This window comes from Crocuta crocuta, unplaced genomic scaffold, assembly GCF_008692635.1.
Source record: "Crocuta crocuta isolate KB4526 unplaced genomic scaffold, BGI_CrCroc_1.0 scaffold194, whole genome shotgun sequence".
Classification (NCBI taxonomy): Eukaryota; Metazoa; Chordata; class Mammalia; order Carnivora; family Hyaenidae; genus Crocuta; species Crocuta crocuta.
In genome coordinates, this window is record NW_027530084.1 from 16,634 (window position 1) to 31,868 (window position 15,235).

The 15,235-nt window shown below is 39.9% G+C and overlaps 1 long non-coding RNA gene across 1 annotated transcript in view; it reads right to left on the bottom strand.

Moving 5' to 3' along the window:
• The window catches only part of LOC144232045 (uncharacterized), a 15,789-nt gene extending 1,870 nt beyond the window's left edge, over positions 1 to 13,919 (bottom strand). The window contains exons 1-2 of the long non-coding RNA XR_013335297.1: positions 13,841 to 13,919; positions 1,045 to 1,093 (exon numbers count right to left, since the gene is read on the bottom strand). This is a non-coding gene — a long non-coding RNA (uncharacterized LOC144232045). The remainder of the gene's footprint in view (positions 1 to 1,044; positions 1,094 to 13,840) is intronic.
• Between the last annotated feature and the right edge of the window lie 1,316 nt (positions 13,920 to 15,235).

Consider the following 15,235-nt stretch of genomic DNA (forward strand, 5'->3'; position numbering starts at 1 on the left):
ACTCTTGAATGCTGAGAAACAAACTGAGGACTGATGGATGTGGGGGGGAGGGAGGTGATGGGCATGGAGGAGGGCACTTGTGGGGATGAGCACTGAGTGGAAACCAATTTGACAATAAACTTTTTGAAAAAAATAAATAAATAAATAAAAATTAAAATTAAAAAGCAAAAAAAAACAAAAGTAATATGTCATTGACCAATTTGTCAATAAATCATCTTTTGTCACATAATTAACTTAAAGTAAATTTATTTACATGTACCACACTTAACAAAGAAAGGTGTCAACATTTTCCTTACCATAAATAGAATCATTAGGACTAAATTTTTTTAAGTCTTTATTTATTTATTTATTTTGAGAGAATGAGGGCATGTGTGCAAGCAGGGGAGGGATAGAGAGAGAGGGAGAGAAAGAATCCCAAGCAGGCTCCACGCTGTCAGTGCAGAGCCTGACAGGGGGCTCAATCCCACAAACCGTGAAATCATGTCCTGAGCCGAAATCAAGAGTTGGACGCTTATCCAACTGAGCCACCCAGGTGGCTGAATTTTATCCCGGGGCTGAATTTTAAATAAACTTTATAATCTAATGTTAAATAATACAATTTTCTAAATTAAAACATTTTACTTCAAATCATTTCTGTATAATATCCACACAAAAATAACAAAACAATTTTTAAGTTCTTAAACAATGTTTAACAGATTATAAGTGACTGTGGAAGAGATTTCATAAGTCGAAAATATCCCCAGCACTGTCTGCTGGCTACAGTATGAAGGCCTGTTAACAATGACAGTTTTTCTGTCCACCATTAAATTCATGTGTAGCCAGACAGAATTCAGCTCTGATTATACTCTCTCCACTTCAGTTCCTATGTTTATAAAATGAAGGTAACAGTAGTTCCTTCCCAATATTGTTATACCCACTAAGTGAGATGACAAATGGCAGTGGCTGGCACGGTGATTAGGCTTATGATCAGCATTCAATATGTGGCAGATGTGTGTATATAACATTTATACATGTAGATACATATCACTAGGAGAAGAAACTCACCTGCTCAAATTCTCACTATTATTTCATTTCATTGATATCAGCTTCTTTCCTGAAATTAGAAGAAAGCAGAAAGTTAAAAGAGGAAGATAACACCCAAAGGCAGGAAAAGACACATAGAGTGAAGACAAAATAGGACAAAAACATTGAAGCCATTCTGCATACTTTCGCCTAAAGTATATTGAGTATAAAAGTCTACAGATAACATAAATGTGCCTGTCTCCCTCTGAACCAGCATGTGCCTGGGGACCTGGCACCCAGGAAGCACTCTAACATAATAAGACATCGAAGGAAACATCGAGTTAACACCAGCTTTCATAAAGTTGATGCCATGTAACTAAATACAGTCACTAACTACTAAAGTACAACTAGCTACATAGGATCACAGGATGGTGCAGTGAGAGGGACCCAAGAGACCACCTAACTGGCTCCAACCAACATTTTGCAAAAGGCAAAATAAAGTGTCTAGGTGACCTGCCCAAGACCACATCCAATGAGAGGCAGAGGCCAAATTTGCATTACAGGATTTCCAGTAAAGTGCCCTTTCTTGTTTGGGGAAAAAATTTTAAAAAGCTCGTGTATATATGCCAGGGACATGAGAGAAGATGGGACAGGCTCTGGAATCTACAAGGCAAAGATGGCTAACACTGCCAAAGTGTGCTTGGCTGGCAATAAGGTCCAAGGCCGACAAGGCAGCAAGATGTTCCCCTAAGGACAGAAAACATGCTGCATTACCCTCCTACAGAAGGCAGTTAGACCAAGACATCCCTGCTGTCAAAATAACTGCTGCTTTCAGATATGTTTTCTGCCAACCCTTCAGAATGGAAATGAGCCCAGATCCCTTTCTCAGAAGAGGTAAGCATGGAATCGTCACTCAAATGGAGCAAGCAGCTTGCAGAATGGCTGCAATGAGTTCGTCCCCTAGTAAATAGATTGAACATTATTGCTCTACTTCATATCCTCAATGGAACTCAGTCCCGTGAATGGAGTGGTATATTATAACTGGCATAAAATAAGCCACCACTTTAGTTACAACACGGGATTGTCCAAATAAACAAGCATTAATCATGCACATTATGTAGAGCATAATGCTTCAGAGAGCTTCTGCAAGCAGCTCCAAATGAACTCGACCAAATTATACCATCTGACAGCTGTTCTGTGACCTGTGGGAAACGAGTTGGTGGTCTCAGTCCAGTTCCTAGTGGACAGGTGTCCAAAGCACAAAAACTACCCTCACAATTGGGCCTAATTAGCAACCTGGTTGTTGCAGCCGCAGTAAAACCTGGAGTCCATGTCACCGCCATGCTGTTGGAGGCTTTTCTCAACGTCAGGTGGCATGCACTGAAGGCTTAGTGCAGAAACGCTCATAATGGCGGCTGCACAAAATGTCGTTGCTTCAGGAGAAACAGACCTGGGTCCAGGATTGGCTCTTTGCCTCTTGGACTCCCCCAAGCCAAAGATGTCAGAGACAGGGCAGGAGTGTGGGGCACTGTTTTAGTGCATGGAATGAACATGTTTGTAACACTTAAAGTGTTATGTCCTCCTACCTTTAATAGGAGCTATAGACTCAATATTACACAAAAACTGAGATTTCCCTGGATCCCCAACCATTTCACAAGGTCTTTCCCTTCACCTCTTTGCCTTAACTGAAACCTGCCTGCTCCTGAGGATAACGTCTCCCCTTAAGCTCTCTTAAGTATACGTTTGTTGTTCTCTAAAGTCCCACATACCTCAGCACCAGATAATAAGGAAGGATTCTCCTTGTTCCCAAATCGCACTTTCAGTCCATTTCTCCTCTGCCCTTGCAAAACCCTCTGACACCCAGAGCACTCACCTCTGCCCCTATCCATTAACCTTCCATTCAATCATCTTATTCTGAAAAGATGTTACCTCTTAGCTTACAGTCTTCCTCTCTCATCATCTTCACATCATCAATGGTGATTTCAACACCCATTTGTATAAAGCATAAACACTCTGGCTTCAGTGTGTCTTATCTTCCTCACCCTAATGATCTTTTCTCCGCAACAACACAGTCTCCCACTCCCATAGCTGCTCTCCAGACCTTGGCATTACCAGAAACTGCACCAGCTCAAAAAATCTCAATTCAAATATTATTTCCTTGGATTACAATCAGTCATTTCTAGCTCATTTCATTACAGCACCCTTCTTCATGACTCTCTTGCCACATACAGACCAATACAATGGCCCAGTTTTCTTACTATTTATTCACTGACTCCCCATGCTTTCCCTTCTCTTATGTCATGATTAGTGCCTCACTTTCCCTCACCCTCTCTTTATATATATATATATANAGTATTCCGTCATATAGATAAACCACATCTTCTTGATCCATTCATCCGTTGATGGACACTTAGGCTCTTTTCATGTTTTGGCTATTGTTGAGAGTGCTGCTATGAACATTGGGGTACATGTGCGCCTACGCATCAGCATTCCTATATCGCTTGGGTAAATTCCTAGCAGTGCTATTACTGGGTCATAGGGGAGTTCTATTGCTAACTTTTCGAGGAACCTCCAAACTGTTTTCCAGAGGGGCTGCACCAGTTTACATTCCCACCAACAGTGTAGGAAGGTGCCCGTTTCTCCACATCTTCGCCAGCATCTAGAGTCCTCTGATTTGCTCATTTTAGCCACTCTGGCTGGTGTTCCCTCACCCTCTCTAACCAAACTAACATCAAGTCCTGTCAACCTTATCTCCAAATTATATTCATTTATTTCTTATTCACCATTGTATTCCCAGTTTCTGGCTCCTAACATAAACTCAATAGTATTAATTGAATGAGTGAAAAATTAAAGGCAAATGTTGGGAGTTTCACTTCTGCTTAGGACATAGAAGCAAAAAAGAATGTCACTTCTACATTGATAATAGGAAAAAAGTCATCTAAAAATAGAACTTTTATTTATCCCAACAGAGAGCTAAGGTTGCAAGCAAGCAACGCAAACTGAATTCTAAACCTCAACAAAGGGAAATAGGACACATACACTTCTCCACCTTTGGCAAAACACAGGAGAGAGAAATGGCTGCCACATAAGTACATGAGAAGAACCCAACTAAAGTTTGTATTCATTAAGGCCAAGTGTGTGCTAGTATGACAATGTAGAGGGAGCAGGTCCAGATACAAGGGAAATATGCTTTTACTCATAAGATTTTCCACAGGTCTCCACTGAGCGCTTATAAGACAGCATGGGGATAGGATAGGAAACCGGAGACAACCCCCTCAGTGGGCGGGTGTGCAGAGATAATCATCAGATAATCATCACCCCCCCCCCCCCAGGACCAACCAAATATACAAAGCTGAGCTTGGCTGCCATAGGAAGACGGACAGGAATAGGAAAAAAACACCAACCTATGTCCCACACACACACAGTCTGCTGAGTAAGTCTAGGCTAGAACACAGAACACTCCAGTGATCCCAATACAAGTATAACACTAAGTAATAAGCAACATCAGTCTACCATTAGAGAAGGAGCAAAGTCTTGTAAAAAGTCCCCTTGACGGTGCAGAGTGACTGAAAGCTAAGGGTGGAGAAGAAGCACTGATTTTTGTTTTCAGCCCACCAAGTCTCTACTCTATACACAAAAAAACAGCTTCCAAACACTGGAGGAATTTAAGCTTATGGTACACATTATGGTAATGAGAGCCACACAAAATCTAGCCTATCTCAACTCCCATCTAGTATAACTCAACCCTATACTAACAGCTTGAGAGAAAAAGAAGCACACCCATTTTTCTTACAAAAAAATGGTATATACTTAAGTCTTCTATGTAAGTCTATACACAATATCCAATAATCATACAAATACATCAAAACCAACATAAAATTAAGAAAAAAAACCAGCCTATTGTCAAGAAATAGAGCAATTAGCAGAACCAGACTCAGAGATGACCCAGATGTTGAAATACTTTCAAATAATTATGATTAAGATGTTAAAGGCCCTGTTAAAAAAAAAAAAAAGTAAGTATGTGCATAGATAGAAATGTTAACAGAAATGTGAAAACCATTAGAAAAATTAAAGGGAAAGGATAGAAATTTAAAATATGGCATCCAAGACAAAGAATATATTCAATAAGTTAATCAGCAGACTAAAAAGATCTGGGGAGAAAAAAAGAATCGATGAACTTAAATATAGATCAATAGAAATTATTCAGACTGGGGAGAGAGAGAGAGAGAGAGAGAGAGAAACAGAGCAATCACGAACCATGGAACAATATCAAATGTTCTAGCATGTATTTCTTGAGAACCCCAAAAGGAAAAAAGAGAGAGGATAGATAAGGAAAAAATATGTGAAAAGGTGATGGCTGAAGGGATAATATGAAGAAGCTTATTTTTGGTGATGAAACAGTTCTGTAATCTGATTGTCATGTTAGTTACACAAGTCTATACATGTCATAAAATGCTATAGAAATATACACCAAAAAAGTGTAAAATTGGCAGAGTCCAAATAATATCTGTAGCTTAGTTAAGAATATTATACCAATGTCAATCTCCAGATTTGTGTAAATTCTATGATTATGCAGTTACCATCGGAGGAAGTTGTGTGAAGGATACGTGAAAACTCACTAGATTTTGCAACTTCTTGTGAGTCTAAAATCATTTCAAAATTAAAAGTTCTTTAAAAGACAATGGCCGGGGCGCCTGGGTGGCTTAGTCGGTTAAGTGTCCGACTTTCGCTTAGGTCATGATCTCGTGGTTCGTGGGTTCGAGCCCCGCGTCGGGCTCTGTGCTGACTGCCAGCTCAGAGCCTGGAGCCTATTTCAGAGTCTGTGTCTCCCTCTCTCTCTGACCCTCCCCTGCTCACGCTGTCTCTCTCTCTCTCCTAGAAATAAATAAAAATATATATAAAATAAATAAATAAAAGACAATGGCCAAGGGCTCCTGGGTGGCTCAGTCAATTGAGTGTCCGACTTCAGCTCAGGTCATGATCTCATGGTTCGTGAGTTCAAACCCTCCATCGGGCTCACAGCTGTAAACATGGAGCCCACTTCAGATCCTCTGTCCCCCCTCCTCTCAAAAATAAATAAGCATTTAAAAAATAATAATAATAAAAAGATAATGGCCAAAAATTTTCCAAAAATAATGAAGGAAAACAAATGACCAACATAATAATCCCAGAGAACTTCAAGCAAGATGTATACTACATATACCCACAACTAGCCCCACAGTAGTCAAACTGCTAAAAATAAAAAATAAACAGAAACATAATTTCCTTATAACATTTGTAGAAGTAAAATTATTATGTCAGGAGCACACAGTAGGGGAGAGAAGAAATAAAGTTCACTGTTAAAAGGTTCTTTTAACTAAATTATACTAAATTATTTAGTGGTAGTTTATTGTAAATCATAGGGAAACCACTATTTTTTTAAATGTTTTATTTATTTTTATTTATTTTTGAGAAAGCACAAGCAGAGGAGGGGCAGAGAGAGAGGAACAGAGAATCCCAAGAGGGCTTTACTCTGACAGCACAGAGCCCGATGCAGGGCTTGAACTCATGAACCCCGAGATCATGACCTGAGCTGAAGTCAGATGCTCAAATGACCAAGCCACCCGTGTGCCATGGGAAGCAACTATTTTTAAAAAGAGATAATTAGTAAACCAATAGTGGAGATAAAATGGAATCATAAAAGAAGGCAAGAATATCCAAAATAATTTTTTTAATATTTTTATTTATTTCTAGGAGAGAGAGAGAGACAGCGTGAGCAGGGGAGGGTCAGAGAGAGAGGGAGACACAGACTCTGAAATAGGCTCCAGGCTCTGAGCTGGCAGTCAGCACAGAGCCCGATGCGGGGCTCGAACCCATGAACACGAGATCATGACCTAAGCGAAAGTCGGATGCTTAACCGACTAAGCCACCCAGGCGCCCCCCAAAATAATTTTTTTAATTAAAATTGAGTTACAAAAGTCAGACTACCTGACCTCAAGACTTAACTATCAAGCCACAGTAATCAAGACAGTGTGCCGTTGGGAAATGGAGCACAGCAGAGACCAGAAACAGGCTCACAAATATATAGCCAATTGATTATCAACAAAGGGGCCAAGGTAGTTTAATGGGTAAGTTATTTTTAACATAAAATGCTGAAACAATTAATTGGATTTTCCATTTCCAAAAATTACATATATAAACCTTGACCCTCATTTCACACCATTTACAAAAGGAGACTCAAAATGGATCATAGACCAAAATGTAAAACCTAAAATCATAAAACTTCCAGAAGGAAACATAGGAGAAAAATGTTTGTGACCTTAGATTAGGAATAGATTTCCTAGATAATGACACCAAAGGCACAATACATTTTTACAAATGATAAATTGGCTTTTATCATAATTGAAAACTTCTGCTCCTCAAAAGATACTTTAAAAGACAAGGCAAAAATGGGGCCACCTGGGTAGCTCAGTCAGTTAAGCCCCCAACTCTTGATTTTGACTCAGGTCATAATCTCACGGATCCTGAGTTGAGCCCCTATTGGGCTCCACACTGCCAATGCATAGCCTGCTTGGGATTCTCTCTCTTTCTCTCTTTCTCTCTCTCTCTCTCTCTCTCTCTCTCTCTCTTTCAATGCTTCTCTGTTCCTCCTTTTCTCTCTCTCTCTCAAAATAAATAAACTTAAAAAAAAAAAAAGACAAGGCAAAAATGAACCATGGAGTGGAAGGAATCATTGCAAAACACTTGCCTGATAAAAGAACTGTGCTCAGAATGTATAAAGAATTCTTAGAATTTGGAGTGCCTGGGTGGCTCAGTCAGTTAAGCAACCATCCTTGGCTCATGTCATGATCTCACAGTCCATGGGTTCAAGCCCCACGTTGGGCTCTGTGCTAAACATTTGCTCAAAGCCTGCCTCTGGTTCTATGTCTCCTTTTCTCTCTGCCCTTCCTCCATTCACACTCTGTCTCTCAAAAATAAATAAATGTAAAAAAAATTTTTTTAAGAATTCTTAGAATTGAATTATAAAATATCAAACAATCCAATTTTTAAAACGGGAAGAAGACAAAAACATCTACTTCACCAAAGTAGAAATACACATGGTAAATAAGTATTGGGGGGAAATGCTCACTGTCACTAGTAATTAGGGAAATACAAATTAAAATACAATAAGATACCCCTTTATACCTATTACATGAGCTAAAATTTAATTTTAAAAGTAACTAGCAATACCAAGTACCAGCAAGAAAGTGGAGGGATTAGAATTCTCACATATTATTGGTGAAAATACAAAATGGCACAGCCACTTTAGAAAACAATTTGACAGTTTCTAATAAAATTAAACATATACTTAACATATGACCCAACAGTGATATGAACACAAGGTATGTACCTAACAAAAATGAAAACTTATATCCACACAAAAACCATTATGCAAATCTCTATAGAAGGTTTGTTCATAATTGCCAAAAACCTAGACACAATCCAAACATCTATCAACTACGTAGTGGATAAATAAATTATGCGACATCCATGAAATGGAATACTTCTCAAATAATAAAAAGGAATAAACTTTGGATACATGAATGATTCTCAAAAGTATTATGCCAAGTGAATGATGCCAGACTATAAGGATAAATACCATTTAATTCCATTTATATAACACTGTGGAAAAAGCAAATTTACAAAACAGAAATCAGTTGACAAAGCCCCAGTACAGGGAGTGGGGGAGGACTGAGTTACAAAAAGGCACAAATAAAATGCTGAAAACTTTACATATCTTAAACGTAGTATATGATGACATATTTGTTAAAACTCATCAAACTACATTTAAGGGCAAAGTCACTGTATTCTCTCTAAATTCATGTATATTTTTACATTTCCACAATAAAACATTTTAAAAACAAATGCCAATATCAGGCTCTTCAGCTTCTATTTGCAATAAGCCATATAGTTAGACTGTAAATTCAAGAATGCAATGAACACTGTATACATTGTATGTTAGCTAACTTGACAATAAATTATATTTTTTTAAAAAAGAATGCAAAAGAGGCACTTGGGTGGCTCAGTCAGTTAGGCATCTGACTTTGGCTCAGGTCATGATCTCGCAGACCGTGGGTTCAAGCCCCACATCGGGGTCTATGCTGACAGCTCAGAGCCTGGAGCCTTTTTCAGATTCTGTGTCTCCCTCTCTCTGCCCCTCCCCAGCTCGTGCTCTGTCTCTCTCTGTCTCAAAAAAAAATAAACATTTACAAAAAATTTAAATTAGTAAAAAAAGAATGCAATGAAAAGCAAGGCATGGGCTGAGAGCAAATGTTTACAAAACACATTCTTATAAAAGACTTGTGCCAGAATATAGAAAGAATTTTACTACTCAGTTATGACATACATACATATATATAATTTGAGATATAGGAAAATTTTGCCCTACTGAAGGTTCATAGAGCAAGAAGAGTCTAGTAGAAAGTTTTTGCTATACTTAGATTTTAGTTTCAATATCCTCTTTCCACGAGCAATAATTTTTATATAATTTCTAATAAAGTACCACTAAAAAGAATTTACAATATCCTAGGAAGTTCCAAGCTCACTCCAGTCTTTATTAAAATTTTTGTAAGAGTCATTTGGATACCAAGGCATCTTGAGTTATGGGTAACAATTAAAGAAAATCTTGATGCAAAATTCATTAATTCCCATATGCTCCTAACACTCTCCGCCTAGTACAACACCTATATACTATTTGATGATTACTTCCATTTTTCTTAAAAATATAAAGTTTATTTGAGTGTGGAGGTTCCTCAAAAAGTTAACAATAGAACTCCCCTATGACCCAGCAATAGCACTGCTAGGAATTTACCCAAGGGATACAGAAATGCTGATGCATAGGAGCACATGTACCCCAATGTTCATAGCAGCACTCTCCACAATAGCTAAAACATGGAAAGAGCCTAAGTGTCCATCAACAGATGAATGGATCAAGAAGATGTGGTTTATCTATACGATGGAATACTACATGGCAATGAGAAACAATGAAATCTGGCCATGTGTAGCAACATGGATGGACCTTGAGGGTGTTATGCTGAGTGAAATAAGTCAGGCAGAGAAGGACAAATATCATATGTTTGCACGTATAGGAGGATTAGGAGGAACTTAACTGAGGACCATGGGAGAGAAGAAGGGGGGATATAGTGGGGGAGTGGGAGAGAAGCAAACCATGAGAGACTCTTGAATGCTGAGAACAAACTGAGGACTGGTGGGTGTGGGGGGGAGGGGGGAGATGGGCATGGAGGAGGGCACTTGTGGGGATGAGCACTGGGTGTTATATGGAAACCAACTTGACAATAAACTATTTGTAAAATATATATATATAAAGTTTATTTGTAAGGGGCAAGTCTTAAAGCAAATGTGAGATATTATATAGCTATCGATACAGCTTTAAAGAATAAAGCCCAAGGGGCACCTGGGTGGCTCAGCCGGTTAAGTGTTCGACACTTGATTTTGGTTCAGGTCATTATCTCATGGTTTGTGGGTTTGAGCCCCACATCAGAGTATGATTAAGATTCTCTCTCTCTCTCTTCCTCTTTCTCTCTGTTGCTCCTGCTCGCTCTCTCGCTCGCTCTCTCTCTCTCTCACACACACACACACACTAAACTTTAAAATAAAACAATAATAAATTAAGAATAAAGTCTTATAATTTCTCCGAAGAAGACATCCAGATGGCCAACTGACACATGAAAAAATGTTCAACATCACTCATCATCAGGGAAATACAAATCAAAGCCACAATGAGACACCACTTCACACCTGTCAGAATAGCTAACACTAACAACTCAGGCAGCAATAGATATTGGCAAAGATGCAGAGAAAGAGGATTTCTTTTGCACTACTGGTGGGAATGCAAACTGGTGTAGCCACTCTGGAAAACAGTATGGAGGTTCCTCAAAAAATTAAAAATAGAACTACTCTACAACTAGGTATTTATCGAAGGGACGTAAGTATGCTGTTTCAAAGGCACACATGGACCCCAATGTTTATAGCAGCACTATCAACAGTAGCCAAAGTATGGAAAGAGTCCAAATGTCCATCAATAGATGAATGGAAAAAGAAGATGTGGTGTGTGTGTGTGTGTGTGTGTGTGTACATACACAATGGCATGTTACTCAGCAATCAAAAAGAATGAAATCCTGCCATTTGCAACTACATAGATGGAACTGGAGGGTATTATGCTAAACAAAATTAGTCAGTCAGAGAAAGACAAATATCATAGGACTTCACTCATATGAGGACTTTAAGATACAAAACAGAAGAACATGGAAAGGGAAGCAAAAATAATATAAAACAGGGAGGGAGAGGGGGACAAAACATAAGAGATTCTTAAATATGGAGAACAAGCAGAGGGTTGCTGGAGGGGTTGTGGGAGGGGGATGGGCTAAATGGGTAAGGGACATTAAGGAATCTAGTCCTGAAATCATGGTTGTATTGTATTCTAACTAACTTGGATGTAAATTAAAAAATAAATAAATATTTTTTTTAAAAAAGAATGAAGTCTTATAGGGGACGATGGTAATGTAAGAAGACACTAGGCTCACCTCAGCCTGTGGATACAACTAGGTAACACCCACATGAGGGTAAATAACCCTGAAAACTGGCAGAACAGACTCCCCACAGCGAAATGTAGAGAAGGGCACACCAGAGAGGGTAGGAAAGGGCTGAGATGTGGTCAGGAGCTAAACAGACCCTGTGGGGTCACTGGGAGAGGGGGACCAGCAAGCACCAAGAGGGGAAATAAACAGACCCTCACACCAGGAGGCACCCAGGCATGGGGGACCTGCACAGGAAAGAAAACGCCCATAACATTTGGCTCTGAAAACCAGAGGGGCCAAATTTCACGAATTCTTACCATCAATGAGGCTTACCACCTGGAATTTTAAAAATCAGGGGGCTGGACTCTGGCAGAGCAGGAGGGTCAAAGGAAAGGAGCCCTTGACCTTAAAGAGATGGTAAAACACAAACACACAGAGATACAGCATAGAAAGAGCAGTTAGAAGAACACCTGGGGTATATGGGAGGGAGATCTGTTTACTAATCTCAGAGCCAATGCTGGAGGGGCAGGTATGGTTGGGATCCTTCTCCAGGAACAAATAAGCTTGTGGGTACCATTTCCTTCCCCTGCTCCCCAGCCTAGATATGGGAACACCTGATGGAACCAGCACAGTGCCAACACTCTCCACCTGACTTGCTAACAGCACCCCCACCCCCACATTCTCTTGGGGACAGGACCCCTCCAGCCAGGCCTCGGTTCCAGGGGTCTCCTCCCACAAGCAGGCCCACACACATCTTACTAACACCACACATCCTCCCCCATGCACTTCTGCACCCTCCAATCCAGCTGCCTTTGTCCCCAGCAGCTGCAGTTTCCTCACCCACAGGGGACCAGTACAGCCTTTACTGGCACCATGCTCCCCACCCCATATTCTCCTGTGGACCTGCCACCTCCCATGTACCCTTGGCCAGGGCCAATTTCAGGGCCAAGCTGAAATCTACAAGTCTGGCAGTGTGCAAGTAGCCCTGACCATGGCCAACACCAGTCCAAAGTGACTGCAGAGAGAGGAAGATAACCACACACACCAGTCCAACTGAGGCACCAGCAATGGGCTAGGAGCAGACATCTAGTCTGACTACAGGCACCGCTCACCAACAAAAGCTTCTTGGGACAATACAGGGAAATCACCCTGCAGTTTGGTGCTACTGAGTATTGGGCAAATGCAGTCGCAGACTGGTCCACTAACAGCACAGAGACTAAACACTTCCCATTGCAGACGACTGATCTACAGGCAAAAATGGCTAAGCCACAACAGCAGGGTGCATGTAACTCACCCAAGAGACACCCTTAAAGGGCCAGTATCTGGTAAACAGGGGACACTGCACCACAGGGCACTACAGGGCCTCTTCATAAGGCCACTACGTTCAAGAGCAGGAGACATACTTGACCTTCCTCACACAGATAAACAGACATGGACAGGAGGACAGAATATGGAGACAGAGGAATATGTCCCAGATGAAAGAATAGGACAAAACCACAGCAAGAGATGTAAGTAAAACAGAGATAATATGCTTGACCGAGAATTTAAAGTAATATTCATAAAGATACTCATTGGACTAGAGAAAACAGTGGAGGACCTCAGTGATACATTTAACAAAGAGATACAAAACAGGAGCATCTGGGTGCTCTGTCGGTTGAGCATCCAACTCTTGATTTTGGCTCAGAGCATGATCCAAGGGTAATGGGATCAAGCCATGTGTCTGGGTTCATGCTGACCATGGAGGCTGACATTCTCTCTTTCTCTCTCTCTTTCTTTTTTTCCTCTTCTCCATTTTTTTCTTTTAGAAAGAGAAAGAGAGCACACATAAGCTGGGGAGAGGAGTATAGAGACAGGGGAGAGGGAAAGAGAATTTTAAGCAGCTCCACGCTCAGCACATAACTCGTCACAGGGCTCCGCCCCATGATCCTCGGACCATGACATGAGCCAAAATCAAGAGTCAGAAGCTCAACCGACGGAGCCACCCAAGCGCCCCTACACATTTTTTAACACAAATGAAAATACTGTGAATGCTAAAAGTGGCCCTAAGGACCATTAGCCACTTTGAAAAACAAAATCTCAGAATAACCATCCCTTTTAGGAATTAAAGACCCCAAGTTTTTCTCCATTCTTTCATTCTGTTCAATATACAAAACATCTCTGACAAATATAGGTAGAAGAGAACAATTCTGCATAAGAAATGACTGACTTGATCTTTAAATTTCCACATCATCTATATTATCCCAATCATTAGCTAACAAACAAAACCCCCTTCACATACATACACAATTCACTTCTTCAGGGAAGCTTGATGTAAGATTTTTCTCATCTTCTCTTAAGAACAGCCAAATTTTCATTGCTCTCTCTGAGCTATGAAAAGCTGATCATCCTGTATATAGAGGAAAGAAATGTCTGAAAATTGTAGCAAAATAGGATTGTATAGAGAATTTGCAGTCGATTGTAATTGACAGTATGTTTAGCTTAGAGACATGAGCTAAAAGTATGATCAATGTATGCAACCACTCTTGCCCTGCCTTCAGCAACCACAATAACTTTGAAAATCCTTTCTTCCTGATGCATCTATAAACAATTAGCATCTCTTTGTTAAACTCTAATTGCTCTTCTTACACAGCTGTGCCACTGTACAGCTCAAGAAAGAGAGCCTAAGTGTTAAGACAGTTATTAGTAAAATAATGCCGTAATGAACTGCAAGGGCCTGGGGAGTTCCAGACGAATAGGTCTGCCCCACATCTTTTCTGAAAACCAAACCATAGACATTATCTTAAATGTTGAGTTCCCTCATTCTTTCCTCCTAAATATAAATCATTTTCTCTTAAATATAAATCACGATACTCAGAGCATTAAATGGCTTAACAAGTGTCTTGTATATATTAAATACTGTATTAGATAAACAATATGTATTGTTTGTACTTATTGCTGCATACTTACCCTTTACCTGTCAGTTTGGTTTGGTTTTCAAATTTTTACTTGCATTTTTTACCCACATCCTCAGTGACTAGCAAAGCTAAGGAGTAATATTCAAGTCCACACAAACTACCCATCACTTACGGATAAGGCAAAAGAAAGGATTTTTTTTTCTGGGAAAGAGTTGCAAAGCGCTAGCAATATTCATTGAAAATCCTAAGTCAGTTCTAAACCTTAGAGTTTTTTCACCCTTCAGAGTGATACAATATAGGATGACAACATTCCTACCCCTTTCTACTTGAGAAACTCTAAAAACTGTTTGTCCCAGAAATATGTTGACATGTTGGAAGTTTGCAGCTTCAGGAAACAAAATGTTCTACAGTGGAGGATTGAGATATCTACAAATTTGACAGGAAACCATTTGACTTATACAGAAGAGAAATATTCTCCAAGAACAAAACCCTGAGATGAAATAGCCTTTATATATTTTAATAGTCTCTATCTGTATGCTCCAAATTATACAACTTATGTGACAAATCCAGTGACCAATAATATAGTGTCCACGCTGAATCAGTTTAGCTACTTCTGTGTGCTAATAACTGAGTCCCTGACCAACAGTGGATTAACAATAGATGCATTTCATTTTTCACACACACACAAAAAGTTCTAAGTAGGTGGCTTACTCCTTCCTCAGTACCACATCCTCAGCAGGCATTTCCATCCACAGGCTTGTAGCCCCATGGCCACAGAATGGC